We start from the raw sequence: 20732 nt of genomic DNA, 5'->3' as shown, positions 1-20732 counted from the left end.
TTGGACAGATAAGTAAAGGAGATGACACAGTGATCTGAACCTTTGTTTGGATTTTCTCTCAGTATTTATAAACACCAAGGCAATCCATCACTGGCTGCCAATGCAAAGAAATTCAAACGTACACAAAATACCCGTGCTGATGTGGTATATTTAATATAAGGCAGACCTACGGTGTACAAGAGAGACTTCCCATCAGTTGTTTGTAGGGTTTTTGTTGTGTGGTGCTTTTATTTTTTTTTAGGCATTTTCTACTGTAGGACTATCACCAAACCCTCCAATATCAAATGGAATTTTTAAAGTGGAAAAGATTGCAGGGAAATATGCCTAAATAAGCAAGACAGAGGTTGTCTTCTTGTGAGAAATTTCTTAGTGTTGTGAAACAAATATTAATAAGAGAACTCCGCTTGAGAAAACCAGGCATTACATTAACAAAAAATGGTGGTGAAAGTAATCTCCACAGAGGGCAGGAGGCAAAGTGTGGTCAGGAAGGTGGTGGGGCCATGAGTGCCAGTGGGGCCCTACTCTGCAGAGTCTAAAAGACCATCACGGTTTGCACAACCAGAGGAGCTGGGCCGGCAGGAGCAGGGAGCTGCAGTGCTGCTGGGGGTCCTGAGCAGCACAGACCCACCCAAGGACCACCCTGATGGTCAGGAGAGCACAGGCACCCTAGGGCACCCTGCACAGTGCTCCTCGTGGCCTGTGCATCCTGCCTTGGGCCCTTGCTTTAGCAGGCAAGAAGGAAAAGCCTGATTGAACAGGCAGCTGATGTGGCAAGGCTCAGCCTCGACACCCAGGCACTGGCGTTCTGTGGTATAGTTCAAGAACCGTAGGAGGAAGAGTGACATTGTTTTAAAAGCTCAGCTTCAAAAACAAACATACAACAAAGACAGGAGTGTATTCATCCCCTCCTATCACATCTGTGCCCTGCAGGCAATGTTCTGAGAGGAGTCTGTGAAACTTGTACTTGCAGCTATCTCAGACAGCTCCACCTAGAACTGTCTCAGCCCTGGCTCTCCCGGAGCCTGACACGCTGCCAGGGCTGTGTACGTGATCCCCTCGTGTTCCTACGCAGTCCTAGCCGTGTTTAACTCGCAAGTATTTGCAAACACGCCATGCAGGAAAACAAGGTAAACATGAAAACGGGCTCGGGAGGACGATTTGCATCCACTGTGCTCGCTTGCGTGCACTGCAGAGGTGCAGGGATCCAAACACGCTGTCCCGAGGAAGGACCGTGCTGCCCTCAGCCCTCTGGCCAGGCACTTGGAGATGCTCCTGCACTGCAGATGCTGCTGCGACTCCAGCCCGTGGACTGAGCTGCTTAAGTGTTAACCAAGGATTTTGTACGCGTTTTACAGCCAGAGCTGAGCTCCATGCCGCTGTGGTTGCTGCATTACCTCCACCAGTTTCTGATCTGGCTGTTGAAATGGCAATTGCTTGTTCTAACCTGCCTCTGGCAAGCTCTGCTCCGTGCACCCTGCCCTGCCCCTCTCCTGGGGAGCGCTTCTCACCCCGCAGTTCCTCCTTTCTGCTTGCTCAGGCTCTGTGTCCCCGCTTCACCTTTCTCATTTAAGGCTGAGCACAGCCCGTGCCAGGCCCCTCCCTCCTGACATCCCAGACGCAAAACAAAGGTCACCCCCATGCCACTGTTTCATTAGGAAAAGACATACCAAACAGACCTGGGGACAAAGCTGTCCCATGCCAGTGTCACAAACAGTCTGCACAACACAGCCTCTCAAGGCTTGCACAGATCTGCCCTATGAAGAGAAAAGTCCCAAGGATTGTTTGTCTTTCCAGCTGAAATTTGTAACTGGGTGTCACGCCAAGCTACGTGGGCCTAGGGATGCTACAGAAATTCATTGACACAAAACCCATATTCAAAACAAGTGAGTTTTTGACTAACTACTAATGGATGTCCTGTACCAATATTACCAAATTACCTCTTCCAGATCCTTAAAGCTGAGCTTATTCTTTGAATCTATTGGGAAAAAGGAAGAGTTCACTGTATAAGTACTTACTGCAGAATTAGTTTTGTGCCTTGGACTGAGGACAAATTAATTGACTTGCCTAATAAAATTATCAGTATTTATATTTGTCCTCACGGCTATTAGTCTGAGCAGAGAGACTACAGTTTTACAGCTGTAAAGGGAATGCCTTTTGAAAATGTACTCTGAATACTTCATTAAAGATTTTTGGCATAGCTGAGGTTTCCTGTGTTCTGAACACTGCACAGACAAGAAGTGCATAAGCAAACAATGGCACTTTACTAAAGGCACAACTCTACACAAAAGAAAAACTTGGGAATAACATGGCCTAGCAGAGAAGTTGTGTCAGGGGAAGACTGCTGAGTGGGTTTGGCTTGTTTGTTAACCTGCAAGTGAGGTACAAAGCTTTGCTGCTAAACAGGTCATCGAGAGATGGGCGGGAAAATAATAGTTTTTTCCTCATCTGCATTTTGTACAGGAAAATTGACAGTCTTGCTAAGCAGACAGCCCTAAATGATACATTTTTTTGTACCCCAACTGGAAGCACTTACGCAAAAGAGCTGCTACCTGGTTCTCCCCAGGGACAGATAAATCAGAGCTGTGCATTTGTGAGCACAGGTTCCATACATAAACGTTTAGGCACTGCGATTTATTACTTGTAGATAGCTCCAGCATGTTAATGTTAATGTTAATTTCTTTTCCATATTTCAAGAGCAGCAGAAGAACTATTCTCAGTATTACAACATTTACAAGAGAGTTTATGTGGCCAGAGTTGCCTACTTAATGCCCTCACTGTATTTAGAGCTGTTGCAGCCATGCAGAGTCCTCTGGCATGAGGCACCGAGCCTGCTGTCAAGGATGTTTGATGTCTTTAGCAAAGCAGAGACAGTACTCTCTCACTGGGAAACCTTCAAGGTGCAGTGAAGGGAAGGGAGAGCAACTGATGAGATGCTGACAGACTTGCTTTTCTGAGCTGTGCAATATACAGGGCTTTAGAGGAAACTTCCCCTCTTTTATCCTCTTCCCCACAGCACCAGCACCACCCCAGTACATGCTGGAACTTTCCTAAAACTGCCCTGCACATTATCCTTACAGCTTTGCTTCTTCTGGGGACAGATTCTTTGATTTAGAAGAACAGAACCTGGAAGTTTTCATTAAGTAGCACGGAGTCTGGAGTAGCCTGAGAGAGGGCCAAGTCTGCCTTTGTATCTGCCTCCCATAGTTTCAGCAGCTGCAATTTTCTTACTGACATTAAAGTGGACTCAAACTTTGAACTGTCCATCCACAGCTTTCCACAGCATCTTCCTGTAAACTCCCTTTATCTTTGGTGGTAAGACAGACTACTGAGACCTACTCATTTAACAGTGGGATAATATATTTGGAGTCATGGATCAAATGGTTTCACCACCCAATGAAAACACACTTTTTCTCCATCACTGACTTACAGCTGTGCATTGACCTTGCTGTACCCTGGCATATGGACCTGCCAAAGCTGGCAGTGACTGCCAGCCAGAGCATAGGAAGTGTTTAGAAGGCTTTTAGTAGAGAAGGAAATGGGTGCACTGCTACCTGTGAAGGACAAGTGGTGGGAAAGAAACAGATTCTTGACAATTGGGAAGACTAATTTGGGACAAGCTGCACAGGATGAGGGGAAGAAGCACAGTGGCAATGCAGGGACAGGGAAAGATGCTCAGAGGAGATCCAGGAATCAGCAAAATTTTATCATATACAAGAGCGAAGCAGAGACTCATAGAATACCAGGTTGGAAGGGAACCTCAAGGATCATCTGTTCCAACCTTGTCATGCAATAGTTACCATCCAAATACTTTCTTGCAGAAGGCATTTCCTTCCTGCCTGATGAACTCAGCAATGGCAGCTGAAGCAAACTATGACCTTTGCTTTTCAGCTTGTCTCAGTAATGAAGTGAAAGAATGACAGTGAACAGCATTAGTTACAGCATAAATATACTGATTTTTGAGTCTTAGGCACTGACAGTGAAATACTCCAGACCTGCAGTTCACTTTGTGGTATAGAGATATGCTAAGCATGCTCACTGCAAACCCATATGTGCTTTATGATGTCCACCCTGAGACCTCACTTGCCTGCTTCTGTACAGCAAACAGCAGACCAGGGCCTTAGCCCATGATTTTTTGGCTTGAGGTGCTTTACAGTTCTTTCCCAGGCCACTACATAAGAACTAATCTGTCCTTTGGAAAGATTTTTGAAAAGTATATTGAGGGGGGAACCAATATTTGATTTGGTTTTGCAGACTTGTTCACAGTAAAGCAATCAGGCTGTACCAAACCTCTATGTTCAGTCTGTCTGAATTTAAAGCTCTTCCAAGGCAAGCAGAAGCTGAAGATCTGGATAATATAGTGGGTAAATCATACAAAGTACAAATTTTAAAAAGGAACATGTATCCTTCCCTTGTGGGCAGAGGGAGATGACGCTGATGGCTCATCAGTGAGAATCACGCACACACAAGCCTATTGAAGCCTCTCTTCCTAGCTGCTAAATATTCATTCTGGGTGCAACAGGCTGGAATACCATGATGAGGACACATTTTTGTGATGGAAACTCCTGTTCTAGTATTGTTAAAGGCCTTCAGCACCAAACATGTGAACAAGCCTATACAGGATTGAGGTAGGTTTTTTGCTTGGTTGGTTTGTTTAGTTGTCCTCCACTTTCATTAGTGACAGCCATGATCAGTCAATTGCTTCTTTAATTGTTCCTTTTCCCACTGGAGCCTTCAATCTTTGTGATTTATGTGCTATAGTTATCAGCAGTCCAAATGCTGTAGTAGTTTGTCACATGCAGAAAATGTGACAATTCTTTCTTCAGAAAGAACCACAGTCTGGCATTTATACCAGGCTGGGAGGTTTAAAATGCCTGACTCTCTTGGCATTTATAATTGCTCTGCATATTTCTCATATAACACATCATTACCAAATCAAAATCATCAAACTTTTATTTGCTATTTCTTGCAAAATTATAAGAAAATAATCTCTTCTACAAGTGTTCTGCATCCTTCTCCTGTTTAGAAATGTCAGGGTGCAAAGAGAAAACAAAGTAGCAACTTGTTTCCATTTTTGCTTCCCAGAGTGCTCTGAACAAGTGCCTTCTTACATACTAGGGACAGGAGAAAAAAGTAATACAAGTAATAAAAATGACAATTCTGTTATTTCCAGACTTCTCACATACAGAACATTCTGTAACACTAGCAAAGCTATAACCCATGTATTGAAAAAATACAATCCTTCAGAGAGTCTGAAAAAGCCTTGAGCAATTTCTTCCATCTCTCTAGAACTAAAGATGCCCAATTTTTCAATACAATACTACACAAACTAATCTTCCCTCTAAAATGCCTTGTACTTGCCAAGATTTTTTCCTGTTTCTTAAAAAACAAACAAAAGCTTGTTTTGAAAGAAATATGAAAGGAACCAAAGGAATTGTGTTGAGCCAAAAGTCCTGCTTTCTCCACCCTCACTGTACTCATCTGGAGAGCATCTGGCAAACAAATCCATTGATAGTTTAGAAAAGTCTTTTATCTGTCCTCACAGACTTAAAAGGAAAGTGGAGCGCATACACATTCCGAACTAATTGCATCCTCTTTGTACTATTGCCATTTTGAAGAGATGAGAGTACAGCACACAATACACACTTTAAAAGAAAAAGCCTTCTCTGGTAAGGCTGCATGAAACCCAGGTTAACAAAACTTGCAGGAGAGAGGGCCAGCTACATCAACAATGAGTTGTCCAAATAAACACAGATGAAGGGCAGCATATAAATCCTGCCTCCATACGGTAAATGATGCCAGAGCAGGCAACATACCCTCCTTCAGCAGAATTGCACAGTGTACATCTCTCCCCTGGTACATAAATCTATAGCATGTGACACACAGGGGAGGAAATGATGGTGCCTTTCATGCATATTTATGTAAATGCTATGATTACACTAAGTAATCAAGCCAGCAGCATGCAAATTTCAACATGCATCATCAAAAAAATGCAAATATTTATATAACAGTTTAAGTGGGAAACATTTAGGACAGTCCTTTGCTAGGAAAAGATTAATTTTCAAATAGCTGACCATTGCAAAGTTGGAAGCTGGCTGTTTATCAGAATTTGAGCATTCAGCAAACTTCTGAGGACCTAATTCCCTTCTGTGCTTGCAGGTATCCTCAAGAATCAAATTCCTCTCAGAATGAAAACTTAACCCAAACCAGTATAAATTGGCTAATTACTAAGGTGTATATATCAAACCAATTTTCTGTTTTCAGTCTTTTTAGTATTTGGCTTCCTGCAGCTTCCTGCAATGAAAAATACAAGAGCTCCAATGCCATTTCCTCCAAAGTGACCACAGTATTGCTTTCCCACTCCTTCCTCAAACACAGAAGATGAACATTAAGATAAGAAAAAAAAATCAACCTTTCTTAAAAAAAATACATTATATGAATCATTGCACTATATTCTTTGGCAGATGCATAGTCTCAAACATTATTTTAAACCTGTTAAAGAAATTAAAACAGATTTGCAAATGACTCAGACTGAGCAGAGCTCTTGGGAATGCTTTCTTGGCTGTCTTGCAATCCAGAACTAAGAAGAGATGTGGGAGGAAGCATTAGGGGGCTTTTTTTGCAGGTAGTTTCATGTTTTTAGCACTATCAAACTGGATTTCACAGGCTGTCCTGCTGTGGCCTCACGTCTTGGAAACTTGGGTGGCTGAGCTGTGCGGCAAGAAGCATACTCACTGAGAGGAAAGGTCACACTGCTGGAGAAAACAAAGCAGCCCTTGAAACACTGTGAGCCATGGAATGTCTGGGGTGATTTGTCCACATTTTTATTTCTCATCCACGATGAGGGCTAAAGTTTGTTTTGAAGGATCTGTTTTGGAATACAGTGTAGATCCGTGGAGGCTGCTGTGCTGATGACATTACAGGATGCCTGGCAGTCCTCGCTGTCTTGCCACATGCTCCTCCCAGCTGCAATTCCATTTTAGCCATTCCTTCGAGCTCTCTAATGGACTATGAGAGCCTGAGGATACAGATGTTAACAGCTCCCATCAGTTATAAACAAAAGCAATTACAAATAGAAATCAGTTTTCCTGAATGGCTGACTACTCATCTCTCAGCGATAGTAACTGGTGAGACTGAGTTCCCATTGTAATGCCAGGCTGTTGCTTCTGAATAAGTGACGCTCACACAGCAGAGGTGTCTCACTGCCTCTCCAACAATCACGGTCTGACACAGAAGGGTGCTATGTTCTTTCACTTTGATTTCCTTCTATTCACTACCTATTTTACCTCCCCATCTTTGCACTCTATTCTGATTAGAGCTCACCTTCAAATGGAAAAGAGCATTGCTACCAGATTACTTTTGCATGGTGGGATTTGGGTCCTTTTTCAGGTTAAGTAAACTGGACAAAAACTTTAGTGACAGAAAGATATCTAACATTGCACAGAGAAATTCCAAGAGTTGTTTGTCATCTGTTGGCTAGGGGCACAGACAACTCCCAGACACATTTAAAAAAATCTCTTTCACTAGAAGAAAAGCAGGATTTATAGGATTTAGACTGAGCTAACATAGAATGCAATATTATGCCTGTCAATCTTCGCTCATTCTTTATTATGCTTATCTACCTTTTAATAATTACAATAGCATCCCTCTTCTCTCATGAAATATTGTAAAAAGTATATTTCATTGAGGATTTTGAAGGTTTTATTAATTCTGCCACTTAATTCTGTCTAAGACTAGGGAGACAGAAGTCAGCCCACTACATATACACCTGTAAAATTGCATTATCCCAATGGATTTCTATAGCACTCTTCCAAGAATTTTAAGCCAAAGAGAAGGCAAGCTGACTCTATGCTATAAGTATCATTCAAAAAATATACTGTTCAAAAGAATCACTGGCCAAGGTTCATCTATAAAGTGTATGAGAATCTTCTAAACAAATGGTATTTCATGTGGTTAATTCAGAAAACAACAAGCAAGCTCTAGTACTATTAGTCCAGAGACTGGATCAATTTTGCCTCTTGAGACAAAACCTTTCCAGTCTTCTGCTAAAACCTTTCAGCAAAAGTAAAAATTAAAGCTAGATTTTGCTATTTAACACCTTTTATTGTTCTTTGTAAGTTTGCATTCCTCTGACAAAATACAAGCCAAACCATCCATTTCATGCCTAACTGATTACTACTCGTGCAGTTCTGTTAGAGATCATGGAGCCTTATACCTTGTGGCAGTTAATACACTCAGCATTTCATACAGAGCTGAAGCCTGTCCTTCCCCTTGTCAGTTCACACTGTCTAAATTCAGTTTATTTCAGAATGTTTTTGTATGTCCTAAGCCTGCTATCTGTTGATATTAACCCACAAAGCTGCAAGTATTAATGGCAAAGGTTACAAGAAGAGTATCTCATAATTCTTAGTCAGACAGGATCTTGAGGTTAGACTCAAGTTCATGACTATTACATCATGTATAGCATTACCTTTTTGTCCAGTATTACAACTGGTTATTTTTAGGAAACACTCACAACAAAGATTAGCTAACCAAAATGTTATATATTTCACATCTTCCACTAACTAGGATCTTGTTCTACACCTACAAACCCCAAATCCTCCTGAAGATTTACTCATTTCTGAAAGAAAAGGTCTCATCCAACCTTGGTGATTGTATGATCCTATGATTCTAAGAGAACTCTTCCTGTTAGCTGTTACCCAAGTACCATCTTAAATTAAACTAGATATTAATTATGTTAAATTAATATCTAGTTTAATATGATGCTTAACTCATGAAAAGAAAAGCACAAAGGACAACTATTTTACTTACACAAAGGAAACTAGAACTGAAAATAAAAAGGAAATACAGAGGGCATTAAAAGCTCATAAAAAGGAAAATAAAATAAAATAAAATAAAATAAAATAAAATAAAATGAAATACAATAAAATACAATAAAATAAATACTCTTAAAGTGATTCTCTGCTTGGGGCTGCCAGCCAAAGGTCAGTTCCCAGCTGTGATGCAGGGCTGAGTGAGCAGCAGGGAGAACCTGGCACCGTTCAACACCTCCCCAGGCCCGGGCTCCCCTGCCCTGTGCCTGCCCTGCAGCCTTGTGCCCACCTGCAGCCCTGTGCCTGTCCTGCCCTGTGCCCGCTCTGCCCTGTGCCCACCTGCAGCCCTGTGCCCACCTGCAGCCCTGTGCCTGTCCTGCCCTGTGCCCGCTCTGCCCTGTGCCCACCTGCAGCCCTGTGCCTGTCCTGCCCTGTGCCCGCTCTGCCCTGTGCCCACCTGCAGCCCTGTGCCTGCCCTGCAGTCCTGTGCCCACCTGCAGCCCTGTGCCCACCTGCAGCCCTGTGCCTGTCCTGCCCTGTGCCTGCCTGCAGCCCTGTGCCTGTCCTGCCCTGTGCCTGCCTGCAGCCCTGTGCCTGTCCTGCAGCCCTGTGCCTGCCCTGCCCTGTGCCCACCTGCAGCCCTGTGCCTGCCCTGCAGCCCTGTGCCCACCTGCAGCCCTGTGCCTGCCCTGCCCTGTGCCTGCCCTGCCCTGTACCTGCCCTGCAGCCCTGTGCCTGCCCTGCAGCCCTGTGCCTGCCCTGCAGCCCTGTGCCTGCCTGCAGCCCTGCCCACAGCACTGGGAACGGGAGCCTGCTCAGGAACCGGGCAGCTCTGTGCTCCCAGAGCAGCCCCTTGCTGACACAGCACTGTCTCACTTGCTGGGGACATTGCCACCTCTCCCAGATGGCAGCACTGGCTGTCTGCAAAGGGGCAGGGGGTATCTGCGCCTCTTGGATATCATCACCCTGGAGAACTGCAGTGAGACTGAGTCCGGATATACTCTAAGTTAAATTGCTTTTTGCTTTTGCCAACTGTAAAATGAGGTGTCCAGTTTTTCAAAGCATCTCTACAGATAGTCCCTAGATTGGGCCTAAAATCTGATTTTTACACACAAACCACACCACGAATCCAGCTCCTTGTACTATTTGGGGTCTACTTGTGTCTTCCAGATCTGACTCCTCACATACCTCAACATACCTGGATATCCTTTCTAAGTAAGGGTTTTCTCCTTTCTGTCTACTTGTTAAGTAGAAACTTACTCCTACCTATATTCCTTTTGATAAAACTGCTTACAAGCTGAGCCTTGTTAGATATGCAATATTGAGGTGAGAAACGTGGCATATCCTTACAATTCTTGCACACTTGCTAACAGCATGGTGAGACAGTGAGTCAGTACACACCACTGGATGGTTTCAGGCACAGAAACCTCCATTGGCATATTACCTATATATTCCTATGCAAATCCTAATAGCATATCACTTAACCATAGTCTGTCAGGCAGAGCAACCTCTTAGATCTTTTATTTTTCCACTGGAAGAACCTTACATCAAAATTAGCACTGTCAGTGGTACAATTATGCATACACACATTAGACATCAAATAAAACCCCTTGGGTAGTCTGTACTGACAGGCTGTGATGACTGGCCTACTTCTTAGATTGACTTATCCTATAACCTAATGCTTCTACAATCTTAACATCTCCCTCTGGGTCCACTAAATTACTGACTGCTGCTCCCTGTATGGCAGGATTTGGTAAAGAAAGTGCAGGGATAACTGGTTTTAATAGAAAAGAGCAAACACATAAACACTGAGCCAGGACCTCCAAAGACCTCTAAAGAGGCACCCAGAGAAGCAGGGCCTGACTCCAGCTGCCCACTATATCCTGTCTCTTTCTGATGGTCAAGAGGCTCTACCTACTCAAAACAAAAGCAGTTAACAAATCACAAATGCTTGAGAAAAAAACCCTATGAAATGACACACACACATCACTCAGTGATCCAGTGAAGAGCAAATTTAAAATACATTTATTTTTCTTCCCAGAGCAGCACTACTGTCTTTGCAAACTCAAAGGAGAATCACAGACTAAGACAATAAGAGACTAAGATAATGTTTCAGCTGCCTTTTTAGTATATGCTAGATATCAATTGTTTCTTGACTTTGGAAAAACTTAAATAATTAAAAGAAGCAGCACTACCAGCATTTGTAACAGTCTGAAAACCTCATGCTTCAAATAAGAGAAGTATTGTTACTGATTGCCATCATGCTATAGTTGCATGACTTGGCAGGAAATACATGCAGTTTCCAGGACACAAAATGAGGTGCTGTGAGAGAAATATTAGGGATTGAATTCTTTCTCCTCAGCTGAAAAGAGGAAAAGCAGTCAAAATATATACAAACCCCTAACATACAGCAGGTCACTTGCAAATCAAGAAATTACTTGTGTAATAATGAAAAGGAAAGCCACTGAAGTTATAAGAAAATTCTGAAGTTGGTCTGTAGTTACAAATCTGGAAGTTAAGGAGATTTGAGACAGACATACAGATGTCTTTTCTAGCACAGGAAACTGGGACAATTCCAAATTTTTATTTAGCAAATTTCACAATTATTGCAATGGTCCAAGAACTTGTGGGCAACGTCATCCTCTTGTGCTGTGTGTAGTTTTGCCATTTGCTTTATTGTTATAGGCTTTGTTTTATGGTTTTGAAAAGCAGCTTTGCAGTCTGGGGGCCTATATTGTTAACTCCTTAATACCTTCTGACCTGACTAACTCCTTAATACCTTCTGACCTGACTACGTCGGCACTGTTACCTGTAGCTGCAAGACTGATCTGATCCAGAGGTTCTCTTTCAATCCAATGGGTTAAATTTATTCTTGAAAGGAAAGAGCAGGGACCTTAATTTGCATTAGCAGCACTAATGCACATAAGATGCTACAGTGAACAATATTAAAATATATTTAGTGATACTGCTGGATACCACAAGTATGAGTTCTTTTCCAATTGTAAATATCCCTACAGAAATGCAACACAGAAAAAAAAAAAAACTACTGGATTTTTTTCACATAACATTTTTGACAGGTTGTCTTTCAGAATTTCAATCCGTAGCCCATGGGCTTTTCTTTGATACCAAGAAATATGTCACCTATGACATCAGGTTAAAGGAACAACAAAAAGTAACAACAGACAGTCTTATCAGAAAGCCAGAAACAAATTCCTCTATCTGTTGATGCATTTTACTCAGTCCTCTATTATAGAAGAGTTAGGTCCAAGAAAAAGAAAAAGAAAAATTAAGATTCATTGCATCTAAACACATCTCAGACTCTAATGTGCTTCCTCTACTCTTTAAAACTCAGTGCAGTCCTATCTAGCTGGTTCCCTCCACAGCGATATCCCTCCCTCAGCTCCCCTTCGTAGCAGAAATTTGCATTCCTGCTCAATGGCTATGTTTATTCTTGGACAAATGCAATCATTCTAATGAGTGATAAAACTCCTGGGTGCCTAGACTGATCTGATAAGCACCACTGAATGCACAACTGCAGGCGAAGTCTAAGCATGTTTATTTCCCACAACAGGTTCTGTCCACTGAAACATGGCTTGAAATTAAAGGGTAAGCAAAAAACTTAATAAGGGGGAAGGAGAGGAAGGGAGATGAAAGCAACTGTCGTTAACCATCCTCTCTGTCACTCTCCAGACTGGTGCTGTTTAATCTTGCCTTGAGGTATTCCTTGCAGATGTTACATGAAGAACATCATTCAGGGCTATAAACTCTTGTTCACATACATACAGTTCTGATGGAAGAGCAGGATTATTTCCTGGGCTGCTTCACTCAGTGATAGGATCATTCAGTACCTCTTGCTCCTCTAGACCTCCCAACAAGGCTTTACCTGAGTATTCTGCTTAATATAATCTTAAATGTGTGAAATTCACCTATCTGCACTGTTGTAAAAGATCGGGCAAAAGTATTGGAAAGTCTTTGGAAACAAGAAATAGAAAGAAAAGAAGAAATAGAAACAACCACTCCCCTTCTGCACATCCTTGCCTGGGTTTTACAGTGTGGGATAAGTTGGGTTGTGTAAGATCTGTGAAGTGGCAGTCAGAGGAATTGTATTCTGCCTGTCCTTATCAGAGAATGATTACTGGTTGGTATTTCTCCCTCAGATTCAAACCTTGGCTTTATTAGCTACAAAATCAACCTCTGCAGCTCGGTGGGAAAGTCACCCTGAATTACCTTCCTGAACATTTTCTGGATTTCAAATTCTCCACGACATGATAACAAATAGAGCTGTTTTGGGAAAAAGACAAGATGCTTTATACTTGGCACTATTGCATGAGGCTATCATTAATGCTAGACAAATCCAAAAAGGCAATTGAGTTTAGTCTAGTAAGGCAGAGGGTTACATTCTTGATTACAAAGTAGGAAATTAAAAGTTATCAAAACCAAAACAAGTAAGACACAGAACATACTTGAAACAGTTCAATTCTCCCAGCTGTCTCAAGACTTCTCTGAGTAATGTCCCTGGAGCAGATATGGGAGAAGATGGGAATTGGTACAACTATATTACAAATTTTGACTTTTAGAAATAACTTGCCATTATTGTGAAAACAGGAACTGAAGTTTGAGGTGGCTGAGGTGACTCAGAGCTGAAGATGCCACTCTTTTCGCTTCAAACATCATCCCTTTCCTCCCCTCATTTTTGGTCCCAGCTTGAATGACATTAATATTTTATCTGCCTGGGTGATCTCCTGACTGTATAGTGTGTTTTGGAACATTCTTTTAGCTTAAGCAATCTTCAAGAGGAATAATATTCTTCCAGGCTCATACAGCACTTGAAGTCACATCCCTATACCTGCTCTTTAAACAGAACACACTTTAATATGCCATTTTATCTTCAGAGGGTCACTACACAATGGTAATCACACAGATGATATACTTGGTGTCAATGTGTGTTCCCTCCCTAACATTTAAGGGAAGGAGCCTTCAAATAAGGTGTGTCCTCCCACTTTCCCCTAACACAGAATGGCTGAGGCTGTCAGGGAGATCTGGTGTTTATCTGCTCCAAAGCCTCTGCTTCAGCAGGGCCATCTCTTCTCCTCTGGAGGGAAAGGAGAAAATCTCCATCTTTGGAATTTTCAGGAATCTGCTGTGGCTGATTTGATCTAATGACAGCAATAGTTCTACTTCACATTAGACAATATGCCAGAAGTACTTTCCATCCATATCTCTAATCCCATAAATATGAATGTGCTTCATTCAGTGAAAGGTTTTATTTTTCTCTTGATCAAAAAGTCCCCCCATCCAGCAAGTCAAAATTCATTGCTGTCAAGTGCCTTATGCCATTGGTTTCACTCCCATTTGCAGTTCTACATCCACTACTGGCACTGCCACAAGCTGAATGTTTTGGGTGCTGTCACACATTGGGTGCTGGAACATTCACAGCTCTGTATTTTTAATGCTATCGTGGCTTGGTTCATTAACTACTCCACTTGAACCTTGTCTTCCTTTCATGAAATATTTACAGCTCTTTGGTTATATTTTGTACATATGTTTTTTCCCCCCATTCATCTAAAAGCTATTACTAATGTTTTCATAATAAGAGACTGTTTTACTGAACAAAGATAACAGTAGTTAAGTCAAGAACAACATGAACAAATTAAAATTAAAAAAGGAAGTAAAGCCATTTAGAATTCAACAATACACAGCCATAATATTTACTATTCCCTGCTAACACTAAATAATATTGAAGTGTATTATTCTATTCTATTCTTCAAGGTCCATCTTATATTAAATTAACTGAAGTTAAGACAGCATATTCCAGTCACCTAAAGTAGCACTATCAACTTTTATTAGAATATGGAGATAGGTCTGCTTTTTAAAATTAGTATCTCCAATAAAGCTTCTATTTGAAAGTGATAGAAATAAATTTTGATTTGCAATAGAAAGCTACACAACCAGTTGCTTTTTCCTTATTCACGGGTTATGTCTGTACCTGGAAAAGTCACTTCCCTCCTTGTGTTAGCATTCCCTACAATGGCTGGCAGTTCCCTAATTCCAGCAGAATGCAGCCACCACTGGAGCTTTGAACACTGAAGCACTTAGACCAACCCTGTGGCAGATTATCATGCAGGCCTTTGGCCTGGGATGGATTTGTATTCAAGGGGAGCCAACAGAGAAAATACTAACCAGAATTCCTTGGAATCATGAGTTCATGGAAGACAAACTTTACCTAAGTTTTCATAGTGCTTCCATTTGATGATGAAAAATTGCTTTTGTATCCATACAGATATAGAGTGCAGAAAAGCCATAAATCTTTGGTATATCACTTGGCTGAAGAGTAAATCTAAAGCTATTTATTAGTTTATTAATGAAGGAGAACATAAATCTGAAGTTTTAAATTATATATATTTTCTATTTCCTTACCTAAGTATCTGCATAAACAGGTTCAATACAGAAGTTTTATACTGAATTAAACTGTCAAGAGACAGAAAGACTAATTAATAATTTGATCTACTGATCTTACAACCATTAAAAAAACCTAAAAATGTAACCAGATTCTTGTGGGTACACAGCAGTTTCCACCTTGGATAGCCCAAATGCACTGGATGCACACTAGTGGGTGGATTTTAAAGTTATATTTGAGAAGCAGTTTAGCCACTGGCTGTAATGTGAGAATTGTCTGCTCCAAGTCCGTGCTAGGAGACAGCAGCAAGACTCATCAATCCCTCAGTGGAGGTGGAACAAGACTGATGGAAGAAACAGCTGAAGAGTCCATGGGGGGAGAGTGCGTAAAGAAAGGGTGGATCACTGTTCTGATGAGAAAAAGAACATTCTTGCTTGCTCAATGAAAATGATTACACTTAATGTATGCCACTAATGCTCCCACATGCCCTGAAGACCTAAGTGAGCCCATGCACATTGTTCTCTGATGTTTTTGATGGCAAATAATTAATCTTTATGAGCGGGAGTGCTGACTTTAGGGGTTTTATCTCACTGCACTGCAATTTATTTTCATTGGCAACTGGTTGACTTTTCCTTTGCAACATGCAGCTTATGAATGTATCAGTTATTTTGTCCATGCAATCACAAAGATTGATACATCTATGTCTAAAGCAGCACATTTTTAAAAATTGCAGTTCAGAGTCCCATTTAATACCAAGCCCACAGTGATTTATTTAAGGGTTTATTATGCTCTCAATTACAAGTTCAGTTGCTTTTGGAGCTTTTTCTTTGGCCTCCACTCTCAGTTCCTACTTGGATACCCTTGCACATCCTCCACTTGCTATTCCCTGAAGGCTTTGGTATCCAAACCACTGCTGCCTTCTTTTTCTTGCTCAACAACAGCAACAGAGTCAGTGGCAAAGGAATATGGCAGAGAAATGAGTCACCACTGAGTAGTTCATTAAACCACATATCATATGGAAGAAGTTACTGTATATTAAATATGTTGACTTGATTCCACTAATCAAATAATAAAATTTTACTTGAACAATAAAATTTGCAAGATAATTAAAGAAATACGGAAATGAAAAAGTAATTTACTATTTTGATGAAAGCAAACACACCCATTCCTTTCTTAGCTCCTAGATTTCAGTGTTGTGTTAAAGCCAAATTTTTAATTTGAGTGTTTAGAAGTAAAAATAACATATGGAAGCAGTTTGGGAAATTTAGAAATCTTTTTTTTGTAGGAAAGGAAAGCATGGTGGGTGTGACAGAAGTAATATATACTAAGATGCTGTCACAGGACCTGAACTGTGCATTTGCACAGACAATACAATATCTGGGCAATTTCTGGGACTAAACTACATTTAGTTCCATCACAGCCTCTTTCTACTAAAGAATATAAAATTACTTATATTTAAATTTCCTGTTAAAGTCAGATAAAAAATTTAAATGTTTTGGTAGCTACCGTGGCAGTTTTGGAGACATTTCCCATGGGGAGTATTATAAGCGTCCATATTTCTGCTTGTGCAGGAAAGTGAGGGCTGTCCAAACAGGAGATAATGCTAAAAAGACAAACTTCTTTCATCAGGCTGGAAAGCAGGAAAGACTTGTCTGAAAACTCTGTAGTGGGCTTGCCTGCCTGTGCTTCCATGTTTCCATAAAACCATCCCCCCCAAAAAACCCACCAAAACCCAACAAACAGCTAAACAACAATAAAAACCTGTCCCCTCAGCCAAATTCTAGTTTTATTTTCAAGGCTGCTCTGCAATGGAGACTAGTTACTGCTAATTTATCTTTTATTTCCCTCCATTTCTTAGACCATACTGAACATTGATCGTTGGTTTCATGTTAACTTACTGAAATCTGTTAATGATCTCAATTGGCCCAGTCTGAGCACTCTGAATAACCAGTCCAGGTTACAGCATTGCCATAAAACAGAAATATGGATTGAGATCTAGCATTAGCAGTGTTGTTGGAACCTGAATGCATTCAGGTTCTACAACAGGCTACCAATATTTTTTTATAGCTCTTTGCCACTGAACCCCTCTTGAAAAATGATGATGGAATTTTAGAATTACTCAGGCCCTGGTTTGAAACACATCAAGAGTTTCTCAACATATCCCATACATCAGCATAATGAACTTAAATTATTCACTGGCTGGTCAACTTACAACAATAAACAGAAACGGGAATCCAAGTTCAAAACCTCAGTTACTTTGCTCTTATTTCCTTAAGTACACATGAAGACAGACAGATTTTATTACAGTATTTCACATGTGTTCTTAAAAGCAAGAGCTACTTACATTTTCAACTCCAGAGATTGAAGAAACTTGTGTTACAGGAGCTTTACTAACTAAAAAATTTAGAACAGAAGAATTGTGAAAACTCCCAAACTTACCTAGGCACATTGTCCAGAGGTATTGCAAGGTAAAAGAATTAAAAACCCCTTAAGTTACTTTTCTGCTCTAGTCCATTCTGTGTTTACCTAACATTCAGAATATCTTCCTGCTGCTCTCCCTGAGACATTCAAAATGGCAAATGAGAGCATTCAGTACCTTGGGAAAGCATGCTGCTAGATTAGTCACCTTTACTTGATTAATTTTCATTGTTAACAAACATACATGTCTTATTTGTGATTTATGGAACTCTCATTTATAACACACATTTCTACACAGGCTTGCTTGCTTTTGCAAACTTAGACACCTGTTGTATGATTTCTGACATGTTATAAAGAGAACTCCCCCACCCAACACATCTTGCCAGTGTTTTTAACAATGCAAGATAAAAACCCAAAAGATATGAAAATAGCTGACTTCATCAATGCTTGAGTATACTTCTATCCCTGTACTTGCTCATGTTTCCTGTAAATGCTAATGACATTGATTTCATGACTCACTGGCACTGTGGCAGAAAGTTATCAAAATTAAAATTAACTTCCCACAGAAATACTCTCTATCTGTAAGAGGAGAAAAGAAAGCAACTGGATTAAAACCTGAGGAGAACTGCCACAGCTTCCCACCAACCATGGAAGGTCTCATAAGATTTAGCTACATTTACCCACCTCTAGTAGCATAAATACACTGTCAAGGCATATGAAACAGACCAAATTCTTGTGTGGGATTATGTAATTATGTGACTTCTCCCATTATTTGCCATTTTTCTCCTTTTACTCTACTTAGGATTGTTTAGATAAAGTTGCACATTTTCAGAAAAATTTCAGCTGAGAGAAGGCTGCACTTATGGCTAAAATATCAGAATAAGCAGTGAGAGTTACCCCACACCACTGTACTGTTCAGCCTGGACTCTGTGTATCGTTACCTGACACACTGGAAAATCACCTCCTTCGCAGAGGGATTGATTTCTAATCATTAAGACTCTCAGTTGAACTCTGCTTTATTCACAGATGTTTCTCAGTGATATCATGTGACAATTGTGCAGATGCATTTCTGTTAGTTAGATTTCTCCCCCTCTTTTTTTCCCTCTCAGCAATACTGGCTTGGCTTCCTCTGCTCTGGAGTGCTGGCTGCAGAGGGAACTGGGATAGGCTGTTTTTAACAAGCAGCACATTCTGTTTTAAACCCTTTTGCACAGAATACGAATCCTTGAATGTTTTCCAGAAATCTGAAGTGTGTTGACTTCTATACTCAGAATAATAAACACAACTGTGCTTGTCTAACTGAAAAGAAGTGGAAGTGCAATGCTGTGACCCATTCAGGACAGAGCAGTTAAAATACATCCACCCTGCCCACACTCAGTATCACAGCTGGGTTTCTCTGGGTGGGAGTGGTGGGGGTTTGATGTTGTTGTTTGATTCATACTTATTTTTATTAAGTAGTTCTTTGGAGTAGCAGCCAAGATTTTAAATAGTTTCCATAACATAGCTGACTAATAATCAAGGTGCTCCTCAGTTTCTGCCATTGAATTGGGCAATTCCTTGAGCAGGGTATTACCCTATGCTATCAACAAACTGAGTACTCCACTTTGCATCAGCAGCAGACAGCCTGGGAAAATATTGCTTGACTGGCATTGCAATTCTTTAAATAAATAAAAAAAAATCCTTCAAACTCTAAGGCCTCTAGGGATGTTAAGTTTAGCTAAAAAGCTAAATGTTAAAATTCCATCCAACTGAAATGCACAGCAGCATTTCAAATTAAGATGCTGTGACTAAGGATATGGTAATGCCATAAGGAAAATATATTAAAAAAAAAATCTAAGCACAGCTGTGCCCAAGTTAGGCAGTGTAAAGTTGACTATGATATCATAGAAAGCTGGTAATGCCAACTCAGAGGGAGGAATTACCCACTGCACCTTATTCTGCTCTTTTATGTTGATGTTGAGGCAATACTGATGCTCGAGCCAACACACAGAGCTAATAAAGTTAAGTCCTAACATCAGTGCTATAGCTGGGCTCACTTGAAAAAATTAAACTGTCCAATTGCTCAGGTCACAGCCCAGCTGGGGCAACCGGAGATCAGCCAAGGACATGGATTGTGGCAGCTCCCTCTGAAGTCAGCATAAGGTCTTATTATAACTATTTTTATCAAAGCATGTGCCAGAGGGAAAAAACCAAATGTGGTCAGAGGAAAGAGGTGCATTCTAGGTACTGGCACTGCCTCCTTTTGTTTATGGCCAATTCTGCTGTGACAGGCAAGGAAGATATGTCTTTTGTTGAAGATGTTAGTCTAGCTTTTCAATTGTATTTCTGCTGTTCACAAGTGGGAGAGCAAAGATCTGGTTTTCAACTTAAAACATTTTCTAGCTTTATTTGATATGAAACCCTAAGTTCTTTATAAAATACAAGGGGGTTTGTGTCTATACTAATTTATTAACAACTAGAGAAGCTTTGGTTTTTTATATTACAACAGAATTAGATATGGCAGGGACTGAACAACAATGACCTCCTCTATCATCATCAAAATGCAGCAGAGCTCAGACAAAGAAAACTGCTGTTTGCAGAATGAATTTTAAATACAATTTTAAATTTCTTAGAGAAAATCCCTTTTCCCAGTTTCATACAGGAAACCACAAGGATTTTAAGCAGGGCAATAATCTGAGACTATACATTGCAGTTACTTTTCTGCTCAGTGTGATCTACTGGCTTTCTCATTGCTTCCCTTAGTATTTGAACAGGAACAAAGAGAAGGCTGTCAAAACTTTTAATTCTTTAATTGGCATATCTGTGTTTATGAATGAGATTGTCAAAATGCAAAAAACTGGTTCAGATAAGAGCAGAACAGAGTTATTTATGCCTTGGGAAAGGCATACATGTATAACATTAATGCACAACTGTAAGTTCATAAAATTATAAAATCAATACATAAGTGTAGCTTCACAGGACCATTCACTTAGATTTTTGGGCATTAACAGCTCTGCTAAGTGTTGATTTTCAGAGGACCATGAGGGGAAGTTTCTTACAAATGATAAATCAGATTCTAATCTACTTGTGAAATGGTCAAGTACAATTGTTAACAGACATAGGCAATT

The 20732-nt window shown here is 40.7% G+C and overlaps 1 long non-coding RNA gene across 4 annotated transcripts in view; it reads right to left on the bottom strand.

The window, feature by feature from the left end:
• LOC137483555 (uncharacterized) overlaps window positions 1-20732 on the bottom strand; it is a 45543-nt gene that overhangs the window by 6884 nt on the left and 17927 nt on the right. For 2 of the 4 annotated variants that reach the window (XR_011004525.1, XR_011004529.1), the window contains one exon: window positions 14702-16133. The exons of the other annotated variants lie outside the window; for them this stretch is intronic. This is a non-coding gene — a long non-coding RNA (uncharacterized lncRNA). Of the gene's footprint in view, window positions 1-14701; window positions 16134-20732 lie in introns of those variants that run through there. 4 annotated transcript variants of the gene reach the window in all.

The sequence above is a fragment of the Anomalospiza imberbis genome, chromosome 16 (assembly GCF_031753505.1).
Source record: "Anomalospiza imberbis isolate Cuckoo-Finch-1a 21T00152 chromosome 16, ASM3175350v1, whole genome shotgun sequence".
NCBI classification, from domain to species: Eukaryota; Metazoa; Chordata; class Aves; order Passeriformes; family Viduidae; genus Anomalospiza; species Anomalospiza imberbis.
Note: the sequence above shows the minus strand (reverse complement) of the source record. Positions and strands in the feature narration are given on the sequence as shown.